At 39.3% G+C, this 14,703-nt stretch overlaps 1 pseudogene; it reads left to right on the top strand.

The window, feature by feature from the left end:
• Positions 1 to 11,270, top strand: part of LOC101608317 — a 57,419-nt pseudogene extending 46,149 nt beyond the window's left edge.
• The last annotated feature ends 3,433 nt before the right edge of the window (positions 11,271 to 14,703 follow it).

The raw sequence follows: 14,703 nt of genomic DNA, 5'->3' as shown, positions 1-14,703 counted from the left end.
TTTTTTTTAATAATATAATTCATTCTAGCAGTTCTGCTTCTCTAGAGAATCTTGACTAATACACTAGTCTGTCAGTCTTTCCTGGGTGGAATCACCTCAGGCATCTTTCTCTTGTTTTAATGTAAGTAGTTGGCTATCCTTAATAATAGCAGCTTTGGTAACCTAAATCCTGTCTCTGTGTCAGTAATTTTAAACTTGTTTGAATTTTTACAACTTGAAATCTTCTATCTTTCAGTTCTATATATTTCACCAAGTGGAATTACTTTCAAATTAATTTAAATTTCAAATTTGAATTACTTTCAAATTCAACCTTGATCAAACTCTCTAGGCATGGTCAGCAGAAAGCAGCCAGCCTTTATGCCCATTAGAATAACAGGCATTTTCCCAATGCAAATTCTAAAAACCAGAAGAGTTTAGAATGATGTATTTCAAGTTCTGAAAGACCATAGCTGCCAACCCAAATTACTATACCCAGCAAAATTATCTCTTATAATTTGAAAATGAAAAAAAAATCATGATGAAAGCATGCTAAAGGAAAATTTGGTCACCAAACTAGCTCTACAAAGGATACTGAAAGGAATACTTTGAACTGAAGAGCAAGATAAGTGCATTTAAGATGTTAGAGAAAAAAATAATAATCAATACTAGAATAATATAAGGAAAATAAAGGCAAAGAATATACGAAACATGACAAAATCATTAACATGACATGAACTAACTCACACCTTTAACAAATACCAGTGGTCTCAATTCTTTAACCAAAAGGCACATGCTCATAGATTGGATCAGAAAACATGATCCATCTTTTTGATGTCTTCACAAAAGTCATCTCATGATCAAAGACAGACACCATCTTATGGTGAAAGGTTGGAAAAGGTATTCTAAGCAAATGGAACCAAGAAAAAAACAGGTGACACTTGTATTGATAATAAATCCACCAAGAAGCCCTGTTCCCAGGCTCCTCCCACTTCCCTGGTCTGGGTTGCCTGCACCAACAGTGTGCAAGTGGGCATGGTGGTCTGGATTGAGTAGGCCAGAACCCTGTTTCTGGGCTCCTCCCACATCCTCATTCTGAGTTTCTTGCTCAGACAGGGTGTGGGCAGGCATGGTGGCAGTCTGGAGTGAGTAGGCCAGACCCCTTTTTCTGGGCTCATTTCACCTCCTTGCTCTGGGTTCCCTGCACTTGTCTGGATGCTGGAGGGCATGTAACAAAGTAGGTCTGAGTAGTTCCCTGGTCCTGGTATGTACCATTGTGCCTTGCTTGGGGAGGCCAGGTTTCTGTGTGAGCTGTGAAATCAGGCCTTTTGCTCTGGTATCCTGATTGGCTACTGGGTACCAACATCCCTGTTCACCTGAATCAGAGGGTGCATGGGCCAAAGGACAAAAACATGCTTCCTCCTTAATAAAATAGTCACTAACTGTAGACTATAAGAGGGTCTATACCCTTTTAACTCTCTAAATTAATAATGGCTATCCCATTTAACAGGTGCTGACTTCATTCTCTGTTGGAGAATCTGCTTCTCTTTTTCAGATGGGAGCTGGATCTGAGGAGATAAATGATCCAGTGCCCTCCACCTTGGCCCCAGCTGAAACCACAGAGGAATTGGGGAAATGAGAGCAAGAGTGCTGCTTTCTTAGTTAAGCTGATATCAGCACAAGGGTGATGGAGAAAGATACTGAGGACACTCAACACCTACCAAACCAGAGATCCAGAGGCTCCTAAGTGCCCATTAATGTAATAGACTTAAAATGCTTCTAGCACAGCTCAGAGAATTTTGTGGAAGAGGGGCCAGAAAGATTGTTAGAGCCACAAGTTGGAACATTTTTCACAGAGAAGTTGCCTTTCCCTTGCCTTCCCCCACCATAATGCATGACCCACAATCGTCATGGGGTTGACCTGCATCCCCAATGAGGAAAGCCTCCTTAGAAAAAGGGCAGAGAGGAGGAAAAGGATGGTACCAACATGTGTTATTTATATACAAAATATGTCCATACCTAATAAAATATAAATCCAAGAAGATATTATAGTCTTTACATTATAGTATATGTGCATACATTTAACACAGGAGCACCCAACTTTATAAAAAACCAGTGCCAGAATGAAATTACAGTTTAACCCTAACAACATTATAATTGGTGACTTCAATACACCACTTTCTCCAATAGACAGGTTCTCCAGACAAAAATTAACAGAGAAACATTGGAGTCCAAGTAATAGAGAAACATTGAAAGCAAATGACATCCTAAAGCAAACAACCCTTAAAGATGTGTACAGAACATTTCACCCCAGAACTATAGAATACAGAATACAATTTTTTAGCAGTCCATAAAACATACTTTAAAACAGATCCCACATCAGGATACAAAGCAAGTCTCAATGGATACCGGAAACTTAAAATAACTCCTTATATTTTATCTGACCACAATGCAACAATGCCAGAAATTAAAAAGAAAACTATATAAAATATACATATCCTTAGGGATTAAGCAATACATTACTGAGTAATGAATGGAGTGTCATTGAAAAAAACCAAGAAAACAATCATATACTTCCTAGAATTGAATAAAAGTGAAAATACAATATACCAAAATGATGAGATATAAGGAAGGCAGCACTTAGAGTAAACTTTGTACATCTAAGGGCTTACATTATAAAAACAAGGCATTTTAAATAAATAATTTAGTTATTCACCTGAAAGCCTTGGAAAAATAAGAATAAACCAAGTACAAAAGTACCAGATAAAACAGTTTAGAGTAGGGCAGAAATCAATGAAATCAGAGCAAACACAATAACAAGGTTCTATGAAATAAGAGTTGATTCTCTGAAAAGATAAACATGATTGAAAAAACTCATTTTTAAATTAACCAACATTACAACAGATACCAATGAAATTGAGAAAATTGTAAGCGAGTACTTTGGGACCTATATTCTACTAAATTTGAAACTAAAAGAAATGGATAAATTTCTACGTACATGTGATCTAGCAAAGTTAAACCAAAATGAGGTAAATAATGTGAACATATACGACAAGCAATAGGATTGAAGTGGTAATAAATCTTCCAGGGACAATTAAAGGCACTTGCTTGCAAAGTGTGATGGTCTTGGTTTGATTTCTCAGCACCCACAAAGGAGCTCACTTAAAGTGGCAGGAGGCCCTGGTGTGCATGCATACTCTTGCTCTCTCTGTCTGCCTCTCTCTCAAATAAATAAATTAATAAATACACAAATAATCAAAAAACAAAAACAAAACAACAAAAAAAAAAAACTCCCAGTCAAAACAGTCTAGGTCCAGGTGCATTCACTGCAGAACTCTACCAGACCTCCAAAGAAGAGCTGAAACTAATGCTTCTCAAGTCATTCCGTGAAGCAGAAGAAAAAAAAAGGAAAGCTCCCAACTCTAACTCTCTCTTTTCAAGGTGGGGGTCTCACTCTAGCCCAGGCTGACCTGAAATTCACTATGGAGTCTCAGGGTAGCCTCAAACTCTTGGTGATTATTCTACCTCTGCCTCCTGAGTTCTGGGATTAAAGTTGTGCTCCACCACACCCGGCTTGAAAGCTCTTAACTCTTTTTTTCAAAGTCAGCATTACACTAATAGCAAGACCTGACAGAGAAACAACAAAATAAATCTATAGACCAATATCTCTGATGAACGTAGATGCAAAAATTCCCAGTCAAATACTTACAAACTGAATTCAAGAACAAAAAATTCATTCACCTCAATCAAGTTAGCTTTATTTCAGAGATGTAGGGATGGTTCAAAAATGTAATGCATCATATAAATAAACTCAAGGACAGAAATCACATGATCCTGTCAATAGATGTAGAAAGGCTTTGACAAAATCCAATATCCATTCATGATTTAAAACACTGGAGAGACTATGGATGGAGAGGACATATCTCAATGCAGTTAAGTCTATATATAACAAATCTATAGCCAACATCATGTAAATGGAGAAAAACTCAAAGTATTTCATTTAAGATTAGGAACTAAACAAGGGTGTCCACTCTTTTCACATCTGTTTAATATATTTCTTCAAGTCTTAGCCAGTGTGGTAAGAGAAGAGAAAAAAATAAAATGGATACAAATAGGAAAGGAAGAAATCAAGCTATCTTTATTTGCAGATGGTATGATTCTATATATGATACCCAAAAGACAAACTCCACTGAGAAATTCCTAGATCTGATAAACACTTTCAGCAACATGGCAGGATATAAAATTAGCACACAAAAGTCATTAACTTTCTTATATACTAATGATGATCTAAGAAAGAAGCCAGGAAAACTGTCCCATTCATAACAGTCACAAAATTAAATATCTTTGAATAGCCCTAACCTTTAGTTAAAGAACATATTTATGAACTACTTATTAACTGACATCTGCATTCAGGTGCCCTCTCCCTTGGTAAACCCTTAAGAGGGGCACCCCAAGTTTGGTGGGATTGAATACTCCCCCCAAAATGTCATCACACTGTCTGTGGGTTGACATTAATAACTTTCGTTATGATAAACCTTTTGGCCTCAAGGGACAATTCTCCTCAGTCCTACGAGGCCTGGAGAGCACACATTAGGCCAGGTGATTTCAAGCCAAAGTGGTTTATAAGGGCATAGCCACAGGGAAAGGAAGCTTAGTGAAAGGAGTGACAGCTTGTGCTTGGTGCACAGTTAGGTGATAGGATATGAGTTGAGATCCAAGAAGAGGAGACACTTGAGTGGGGTGTTGACTAGTGAATAAATATTTTCAGGACTGTCACAGTAACACTTTCTTTATTTACAGAGCTAATGTTTGCCTAAATTTTTAGGACCCAAGAAGAGAAGTTTATGCAATTATTAATGTGAACTTCTCTAAAGTATATATCTTTGTGTCTAGTTATCTTATTTAAAAAATGCTATTTTGTAAAAATTGTGTATAAAGTATAGTTTATACTTTTTTATTTTGTGTGTGGTTATTGCCTACTGAAAACTATATATTGCACAAATAAACTCTTCCTTGTTGAGGCTGATGTCCCAGTCCTCTTATTTAATCATAATGCATTCAAAAGTGAAGTTCAGTTTTTTTGAAGCAGCATATAATTGAATTTTCCTTTTTCAATGTAAATGTGTTTTTACATATATTTTAAGAGGAAATTTATTATTATTTTTATTTATCTTATTAGTTATGCACACAGTGTATACAGTCATGTTGGTACCATCATTAGACTCCTCCTTGTCCTTCCCCTTCTGCAGTGATCCTTCTCGTAGGGGAATATGGGTCATGCATTGTGGGATTAGCCATCAGTTATGGGTGAGAGGCAATGTCCCTTTGCATAATGACCCAACATGTGGTTCTAACATTTTTTCTGCTCCTCTTCCCCAAATTTCCCTGAGCCATCTTGGGTTCATTTTAGGTCTTAGGAGCCTCTGTGTCTCTGGATATCTGGTTTGGTAGGAATTGAGTGTTCTCTGTGTCTATCTCCTTCACCCTTGTGCTGGTACCAGGTTCAGCAAGAAAGCAGCACTCTTGCTTGTTTCCCCAGTTACTCTTAATTTAAGTTGGTGCCCTTTTGAGGTATGATGGCTGGTTTTCTCTTTAGGATCTGAGTACATCTGAAAAAGAGAAGCAAATTCTCTAATGGAGAGTGAAATTAGTGCCAAATAAATGGATCACCACTGTTTTATAAGAGAGAATTTAATAGGTGTAGGCCCTTTAGTAGCCCATGATTGGTGGGAGCTTGGTAATGGATAGTGGGCTCATTTTTGGATAATGGTTCTGACTTGTTTTCCAGATCCAGGTATGGGTTCCATTACACTGAGCAGATCAATTAGCCAAATGAAGAGCAGTTGGTTTCCCACCATGGCTGTGTGCCACTATTGCACTTTTGTGAGCATCATGTCAAGTTGTTTGCTGCTGAGTAGTTTAGACTGTGGGTTGCTTGGACAGATGTTGGTCAGTTTCCCTCAATTGCTCATGTAGCACCTTCTATCACTAGATGAGCAAACTGTCTGGGGACTGACTCTCTTCCAGATTCCAGTCAGGTCACTTCATGTTTCGTACCAACAACATAGGGTCTTACCACTAACCTTTGCTAGGTCATTAAGTACTCTGACAGAAATCTGTCTTCTTTTGGGAAATGTTGTAGGTCTCTCTGATCAAGAGCTCATTGTGGATGTTAGCCATATGCTGGTACTGGGAGTTAAAGGTCAGTGCCAAAGAAAATCAGGAAGACAAACATAGGTAATATAAAAGAGATAGAGTGAAGAGAGAAAGAGAGACAGAGAGAGAGAAGAAGGAGGAGAGGGGGGGGGGAATAGAGAGGGAGAGAATAGGCACACCAGGGCTTCCAGCCACTGCAAATGAGCTCCAGATGCATGTGACCCCTTGTGCATCTGGCTAATGTGGGTCCTGGGGAATCGAGCTTCAAACCCGGGTCCTTAGGCTGCACAGGCAAGTGCTTAAGTGCTAAGCCATCTCTCTAGCCATTGTTTAGGTTTTTGAGTGCTTTGTAGATTCTAGAAATTAGGCCTCTGTCTGTTGAATAGCCAGAAAATATTTTCTCCCATTTTGTATGTAACCTATTGGGTCTGCTTATTGTATGTTTGTCTGTGAAGGAAATTTTCAGCTTCATGAGATCCTAATGGTTGAGTGATTCTTTAAGATCCTGAGATACTGGGGTTTTGTTCAGGAAGTCTTTTCCCATTCCTATATCATGGAAAATTTCTCCATTTTTTTCTTCCAGTAGTAGCTGAGTTTCCAGTCTTTTATTGAGGTCTTTGGTCCATTTGGACTTGACTTTTGAGCATAGCAAGATGTGTGGTTCAAATTTCAATTTCCTGCATGTGGTTATCCAGTTTGTCCTGTACCATTTGTTGAAGATGCTGTCTTTTTTCCAGCCTATGTTGTTAGGGCCTTTGTCAAATATCAAGTAGTTGTAGTTACTTGACCCAAAGTCTGGGTCCTCGATTCTGTTCCAATGGTCTATACTCCTATTTTTATGCCAGTACCATGCTGCTTTTATTACTATGGCTTTGTAATATAGCTTTAGATCAGGTATGGTGATGCCTCCAGAGGTGTTACTTCTGATGAGGATATGATTGGATATCCGAGGCTTTCTGCCTTTCCATATGAATTTTGAGATAATTTTTTCTGCCGCTGTGAAGAACAGTGTTGGGGTTTTGATTGGTATTGCATTATATATAGCCTTTGTTATGTTGAGATATAAACCATACATGCCAATTCTCTCCAATATTTTGGTCATGAAGTGATGTATCTTGTCAAAGACCTTTTATGAATCTATCAAAATGATCATGTGGCTTTTGTGTTTAAGCTTATTTATGTGGTGTATTACACTGACAGATTTCCATGTGTTGAAACCACCCCTGTATTCCTGGGATGAAGCCTACTTAGGTGGATAATGCTTTTGATGTGTTGTTGGATTTGGTTTGCAAGGATTATTTTTAGGGTCTTTGTGTTCATCAGGGAAATAGGCCTGTAGTTTTCTTTTCTTGTGGCATCTCTGCCTGGTTTTGGAATTAGGGTGATAGAAGGAGTTGGGGAGCTTTCCCTGATCTCCAATTGTGTGGTACACTTTGAGAAAAATTGGTTTCTACTCTTCCATGAAGGTTTGATAGAATTCAGCTGAGAAGCCATCTGGTCCTGGACTATTATTTTTGGGGAGGGTTTTGACTACCTTTTTAATCTTGATGGGTGTCATAGATTTGTTTAGGAGATTAATCTGCTCTGGGTTTAGCTTTGGTAGGTGGTATGTGTCCAGGAATTCATCCATTTCCTCCATATCATCCAGTTTTGAGGAGCAGAGGTTCTTGAAATAAGTCCTAATGATTCTTCCAATTTCACTTATGTCTGTTGTGATCTTTCCTTTTACATTTCTACTTTTTTTTTTTTTTAATTTGAAGGGTCTCTTTTTTCACTTGATCAAATTGGCCAGGGGTTTGTCAATCTTGTTTAGTTTTTTTTTTTTCTCAATTTTTATTAACATTTTCCATGATTATGAAAGGTATCCCATGGTAATACCCCCCCTCCACTCTCCCCTTTGAAATTCCATTCTCCATCATATCCCCTCCCCATCTCAATTAGTCTCTTATTTTGATGTCATGGTCTTTTCCTCCTCTTATGATGGTCTTGTGTACCAGCTTTTTGTTTCATTAATTTTCTTAGTTGTTGTCTTAGTTTCCAATTTATTAATTTCTACCCTGATCTTTATTATTTCTTTCTGTCTGGAGCTTTTTGGGTTGGATTCTTCTTGCTTTTCAATTGCCTTTAGGTGGGTGGTTAAACTATTGATTTGGGATCTCTCTGTCATTGTTATGAAGGCATTTAGTTATGGTATGATGTGTTCTCATTGTCATTCATTTCTAGAAATTTTTAAATTTCATTTTTAATTTTTTCCACTACCCATTTACTGTTTAAAAGTGTGATGTTCAGTTTCCAGGAGCCAATGGGATTCCTGGTACATCTTTTGTTAATTTCTAGCAATACAGCATTGCTCTCTGATATATAGGAAATTATGTCAATCTTCCTAAATATATGGAGGCAGCCTTTGTGACCCAGTATATGATCTATTTTAGAAAAGGTTCCATGGCTTGCTGAGAAGAATGTATAGTCTGTAGATTTGGGGTATAATGTTCTGTATATGTCCATTAGGTCTAAATGTTCTGTGGTTTTGTTGAGCTATCTTACTTCCCTGTTGAGCTTCTGTTTGGATATCTATTGCTGATAATGGAGTACTGATGTCCCCAACTATGATGGTGTTGGTGGTTATTTCTGTTTTGTTGTCAAGTAGGTTTTGTACTATGAATTGTGTTGCCCCTGTGTGTGTGGTGCATAAAAATTGATTATTGTGATATCCTCTTGTTGGATCATTCCCTGGATAAGTAAATAGGAAGTGACCTTCTTTGACCTTTGGTTTGAAGTCTATTTTATCCAATATTAATATAGCTTTGCCTGCTTGTTTCTTATTCTCATTTGTTTGGAATATCATTTCCTACCCTTTCACCATGAGGAGGTGTCTGTCATTAGTGGTGAGGTGGGTTTCTTGAAGACAACAGACTGAGGGTTCTAATTTTCTGATCTACTATCTTAGCTTATGTCTCTTGATGTGTGAATTAAGGCCATTAATACTTAGGGTAATGACTGTGAGGTTTGATTCCAGTCATCTCATGATGGTTTATGTGGTTTGGTATTTTCTTGGACTTTGTAGTTTTTTGTGCCTTCTCTGAATTTGGTTATTGTGATCTGCTTCTTGTAGGCATGTGAGGTTCATTATTTTATTCTTCTGTGTTGGGCATTTCCTGAAGTACTCCCTGCAGGCTTGGCTTTGTGTTCATATAGTTATAAAGCTTAGTTTTATTGTGATTTTTTTTTTTACCATCTATTAGAGGGATACTTTTGTTGGGTAGAGTAGTTTGGGTTGGAAACCATAGGTTCTTGGATTTTGCAGTGTTCCATTCCAGGCCCTTGTGGCTTTCATGGGTTTCCATTGAGAAGTCTGAAATAATTCTAATGGGGTTACCTTTAAATGTACTGTGCTGTTTTTCCCTAGCTGCTTTTAGGATTTTCTCTTTGTGACTGATGTTTAGAGTCTCAATGACAATATGTTTTGGAGAATTTCTCCTTTGGTCCAGTCTGTTTGGAGTTCTGTTAGCTCCTTGTAACTTGATGGGCCTTTCTTTTGAGAGAGTGGGAAAGTTTTCTTCAATAATTTTGTTGAATAAGTTCTCCATGTCTTTGGTCTGAATTTCTTCCCTTTCTGGTATTCCCATGATCTGAATATTGGGACGTTTAAGGGTAACCCACAGTTTCCTCATGTTCTGTTCACAACAATTTTTGAACTTATTGAAACTTTTGGACTCATGAACTGTTTCTTCTGTTTTGTCTCCCAGTTCTGAGTTTCTATCCTCCACATGGCTGACTCTGTTCTTGAGAGTTTCTATAGAGTTTTGGGCTTGCTCAATTTGGTTTGCATTTTCTACTATTTTTTAATGCATAGTTTCCATCCCTTTGTCAAGTTCCCTTTTTAAGTCATTTTCTGATTTTCTTAATACTTCCTGGAATTCATCCTTGCATTTCTTTATGTCTTCATTGAGCTTAGCCAGCTGGTTATTAAGGTTCTCTTTTTTTTTTCTTTTTTTCTTTTTTCCTTGCTCTCCTTCAGATCATTTAACTGTCTTTGGGCCCCTTCCAGGTTCTTATCTATTAGGTCTAGTCTACCAAGGACAGAATTCATACGATTATTGGCCCTTTGCTGCTTTTCTGCAAATTCTGCTATTTGCTTAGTCAGGGTTGCATAGTTTATATCTTCATTTTGGTGCTCCAATCCTAATGTCTCTTCTATGCTTTGATTAGAGATAGGCAATAAGATTGGCAATCTTATTGGATTTACTTACATTTGATTTTTCATGTTTTTCCTTTTGCAATGGGGTCTGCCCATCACAGTGTAGGAGCCTTATTTAATTTAGGAGGAAGCTATAGTCTACCCTTGAAGTGTGTTCAGGGGTTATTCCCTTTTTTATGTTTGCTTCCACTAGTTTTCTGGTGGCAATTGGGCCTGTCTGCTCAGAGGGAAGGAGCCCATGAGGCTCGGGTGGGGACCCAAGGACCTGATGTAGAGGCTTCTTGTTCCATGGTTCAGGCTATGGGAATGCATGGTCAGGTGGCCCAAAGTGGACAGGAGGATGAGGGATGGTGGCCAGTGGAATGGGATTTATGAGCTGTAGACACAGGGAGAGCTACACTGGCCTGCCTGGGTCCACGCACAGGGATGGGAGTGACTGTGTGTCTCCTGGACACTTAAGATGTCAGCTCCTACACACTCCCTTCCCTCAGCCTTTTCATTCTTTACTATCCACCATGAGAATCCAGTCATTTCAAGCTCACTTAGCATAAGCTACCACTTCTCCCAGATGTTTGAAAGAGCTAAGTAGCAAGTTGCACCTGCCTTAGTTTCCTTGATGGGGTATTAAATCCTATGTACCAAAAAGTAGATGAGTCTAGTTAATAAACTCTTTCTTGTGGAGGCTAATGTCCTAGCCCTCTCTATCAAGTACTCTCAAGTCTACTCCCACCTGCTCTTGCTGTCTAAGATGACTGACTTTTTTCCACATCTTTTGAAACACAGTCTTTTTATTTTCTTATCAGGCCTGACATATCCCCATATGAGTTACACTACAACTGAATATTATCAGCTTAGAAACCAAGAGAAGAGGCAGGAACAGATTCTGAATGGAGCCTATTCTGTTTCTGCAGGACCTTTCCATATGGAGGAATACTACTAAGATGTGGGTTGGCTCACTCTATGAGCTCTGAGGGTTCGGAGCTATCTTGGGACTCCAAATTTCTGAAAGTATCCAGCCAGATGTATCCATTTTCTATTGGGATGATTAGGACGAAGATGGAGTTCTCCTTAGCAGCTGGTCAATGAGTGAGTTATTTCAAAACTCTTAATTTATTGTTTTCTCATATCACTCAGTATCAAGTGTTAGCTAGATTCTCTGGGGTATAGACAGCAAGTCTGTAATTAGGAATTTAAGAGCTTTATCTCATGGTAAATACTGAGAGATCAGAGAAATAAAGCAGAGTTGCACAAGGAAAAGCCTATTATTGGAATGAAGGTCTATCAGTGTATCTCATAGTCTAATCCAGCCTTAGAGCAACAATTGCCCACTGGAAGACCCCTGTGATAGGCAGAAGTCACCAGGCCCTGGTTAGCAATGACTTGGAGTTTCCTCACAAGTGCATGGTGGATGTTCAAAGGCTGTGATAGAAACTGAAGATGCCTGACAGCTGGAAGCTATCACTCCTTTAAGTGGAACAGGGTAAATTTTTTTCACTTACTATTATCCTTAGTATTTTTAACTATTTGTAAGCATATAATACAGTTGCATCATAATTAATTTAACTATATCCCAAATGATGAACAATGAAGCCATTTACTAGATTTTATTACAAGCAATCAGTAATAAATTAATGGCTATGCTCATCTTTACATATGTACAATAACTTTTTATGTGTTTAAGTTACATCAGGATTGCTTATAGGATCATGGGCACCAGTGGCTACACCACTGAAGAAAATCTTTCTCCCTTCCCCAGTGACCATTAACTAAATATAATCCATAGGATGGGGTGGGTCCTTTTGATATCCTCCCCCTCCATGACAGAAAGATCAGAACATGGTGACTTTTGAAGAAACAAATGAGTGACACCTGTCCATGGCTGACATAAGCATCTTAGCTTCTGGAAAAGGTGAGGCCCGAAGCACACACAGCTTCTTGGGGCCTAGGGTTCTATGTAATAAAGCAAGCCAAAGACCCAGCTTTATCTAATTCAAGAGTTAGGAATAGACTCTACCCATCCATGGAAGAGATGACAGAGGAACATGCTAAAGAAGGTGGGGACTTTACTGTGGTCATTTTTGCAAACATTCTTCCACATGCTATATTCATTGAGCACCTGTGATGGACAAGACATATTAAATCACAAGACAGGTTCTTTTGTTACTCTCATGTTTTCTAAAACAGCAACCACAGGGAAACCAGGCAAATCAAGGGTAAGCAGTGTGGCAAAGCTCATAAAGCTGGGAGCAGAGCAAGGCTGCAGCTGGAGGCCGATGAAGCAGGGGTACAGGGCTGGGTCTGCACCGTGAGGAGCTGGTGGAGGCAATAGCTGTGACTCTTTTTTATTTTTTAGTTATTTTTTATTTATTTATTTTAGTGCAACAAACAGAGAGAGAGAGAGAGAGAGAGAGAGAGAGAGAGAGAGAGAGAGAGAATGGGTATGCCAGGGCTTCCAGCCACCGCAAATGAACTCCAGACACATGCGCCCCCTTGTGCATCTGTCTAACATGGGTCCTAGGGAATTGGGCCTTGAACTAGGGTCCTTAGGCTTCACAGGCAAGTGCTTAACCACTAAGCCATCTCTCCAGCCCATGGCTGTGACTCTTGTATCTCTGTGCCTGGTCCTGAAACAGCACCTGGGCACATAGGACATGCTCAGAAATGGCAGTGGAAAGAATGGGTACACACGCTTAGATGCAATATGCCTAACTAAAAGTACCTTAAACAATAAGCATGTGCATTATCTCACTTAAGAGTGAGTCTTCAGAGGATTATTGTGAGTTTGAGGCCAGCCTGAGACTACAGAATGAATTCTAGGTCATACTGGGCTATAGCAAGACCCTATTTCAAAACACAAAACAAAACAAGAGAGGTTGGTAGCTTTAGAATTAGCTAAATCATTTTTAAAAAATATTATTTACTTATTTGTGGGGGAGTGGGGAGAGTTTTGGTGTACCAGGGCCTCTTGCCACTGCAAACAAATTCCAGATGCATGTGCCACTTTGTGTATTTGGCTTTATGTGGGCACTGGTAAATCAAACCTGGGCTGGCAGGCTTTGCAAGCAAGCACCTTTAATCACTGAGCCATCTCCCCAGCTCCAGAATTAGCTAATTCAATACCCCATTAATTTAAGACTTCTGAATCATTTTTTTTTTTTCTGTTTCTGAGAGACAGTGATTAAGCTATATGCTGAATTGCATTAGCTCTTTTAAATGTTAAGGGTGGGACTCAATAAAAATGACAATTAAAATAGGTAATCCAACAAGTTCCCATGAATCACATTGCTCTTTTCAAAGATGTCATGGACAGTGTGTACATTGGAACTCACACTCTTTATGTATCACATGGTGTTTGTAACCTACAACTGGCTCAAAGCAGGCAGGAATGAAGCAGACTTAGTCAGAATTCACAAGTTTCTCAGAAGTGCCTTTAGAGTTCTAGAATCCATGTGTTGGAGCTGAACACTTCCCTCAGTAAAGATCTTGCAGGTCTACTGTGCAGAATTCAGGCCACTGACTGGGGCAGCAGCCATGCCTCTAGGACTGCCTCAGCTTTTGAGCGAAGGCTATGATCTTCTAGGACAAGCCTAGCCATGACCAATAGCTTGCCCATGGGAAATCTTGGCACTGCGGCTCTCTGTGGGGCTGGCTGAGATGTCTTAAGAGCTGTAGCATGGCTCTATCTCCTTAAACCTCCTCCCTTCTGCATTTCCTTTTACACATGTCAGACCTGTATCAGATCATCTTCTATACCTGTCCCACTTTTTCTTTTATTAGACATAACCTCTGATAATTCTGTTGTATTTCTAACCTATTGTGACATTCCCCAGGACCTAACTGGTACTGCCTCAACTGATTCTTGTTTGGGTTCTTTAGTAGCTGACATCCAGGTGACTCCTTCCTGGTTCCAAACTCTGAACTAGTTTCAAAGGTTAAAGATCTGTGCAGTTAAGATACTTTCAGAAAAAAAAAAAAACAAAAAAACATGGCTGACAAATGCTCTGAATGCTCACAACAAGATGTGCTACCTCTTCCATATTTACGGGGTACAGAAGAAATTGCAGAGGAAGCAGCGACACAAATATTGATCCCACTGCTAGCTCAACATCCATATCCAGGAAAACAGCAACAAACACCGCCATGAACCGAAGCACATCATAACAGAAATACAGAGGTCACAGAGGAGTGACCGGTAAGTGCTAACACACTTGCCAAGTCTCAGGGACTGCTCCTACTCAGGGTGGGAAGATTGTAAGCGCCACAGGAAACGACCTGAGGCATAGCGTCCCCCTGAGACAGAGGCCCTAATTACCAACCAGTGAACACCAACGACTCTACTGAGGAGGGCCGTGGGGATGAGGACTGAGAGAAGG

This window comes from Jaculus jaculus, chromosome 8, assembly GCF_020740685.1.
Source record: "Jaculus jaculus isolate mJacJac1 chromosome 8, mJacJac1.mat.Y.cur, whole genome shotgun sequence".
Lineage (NCBI taxonomy): Eukaryota > Metazoa > Chordata > Mammalia > Rodentia > Dipodidae > Jaculus > Jaculus jaculus.
This window is presented reverse-complemented; position numbering and strand designations above follow the sequence as displayed.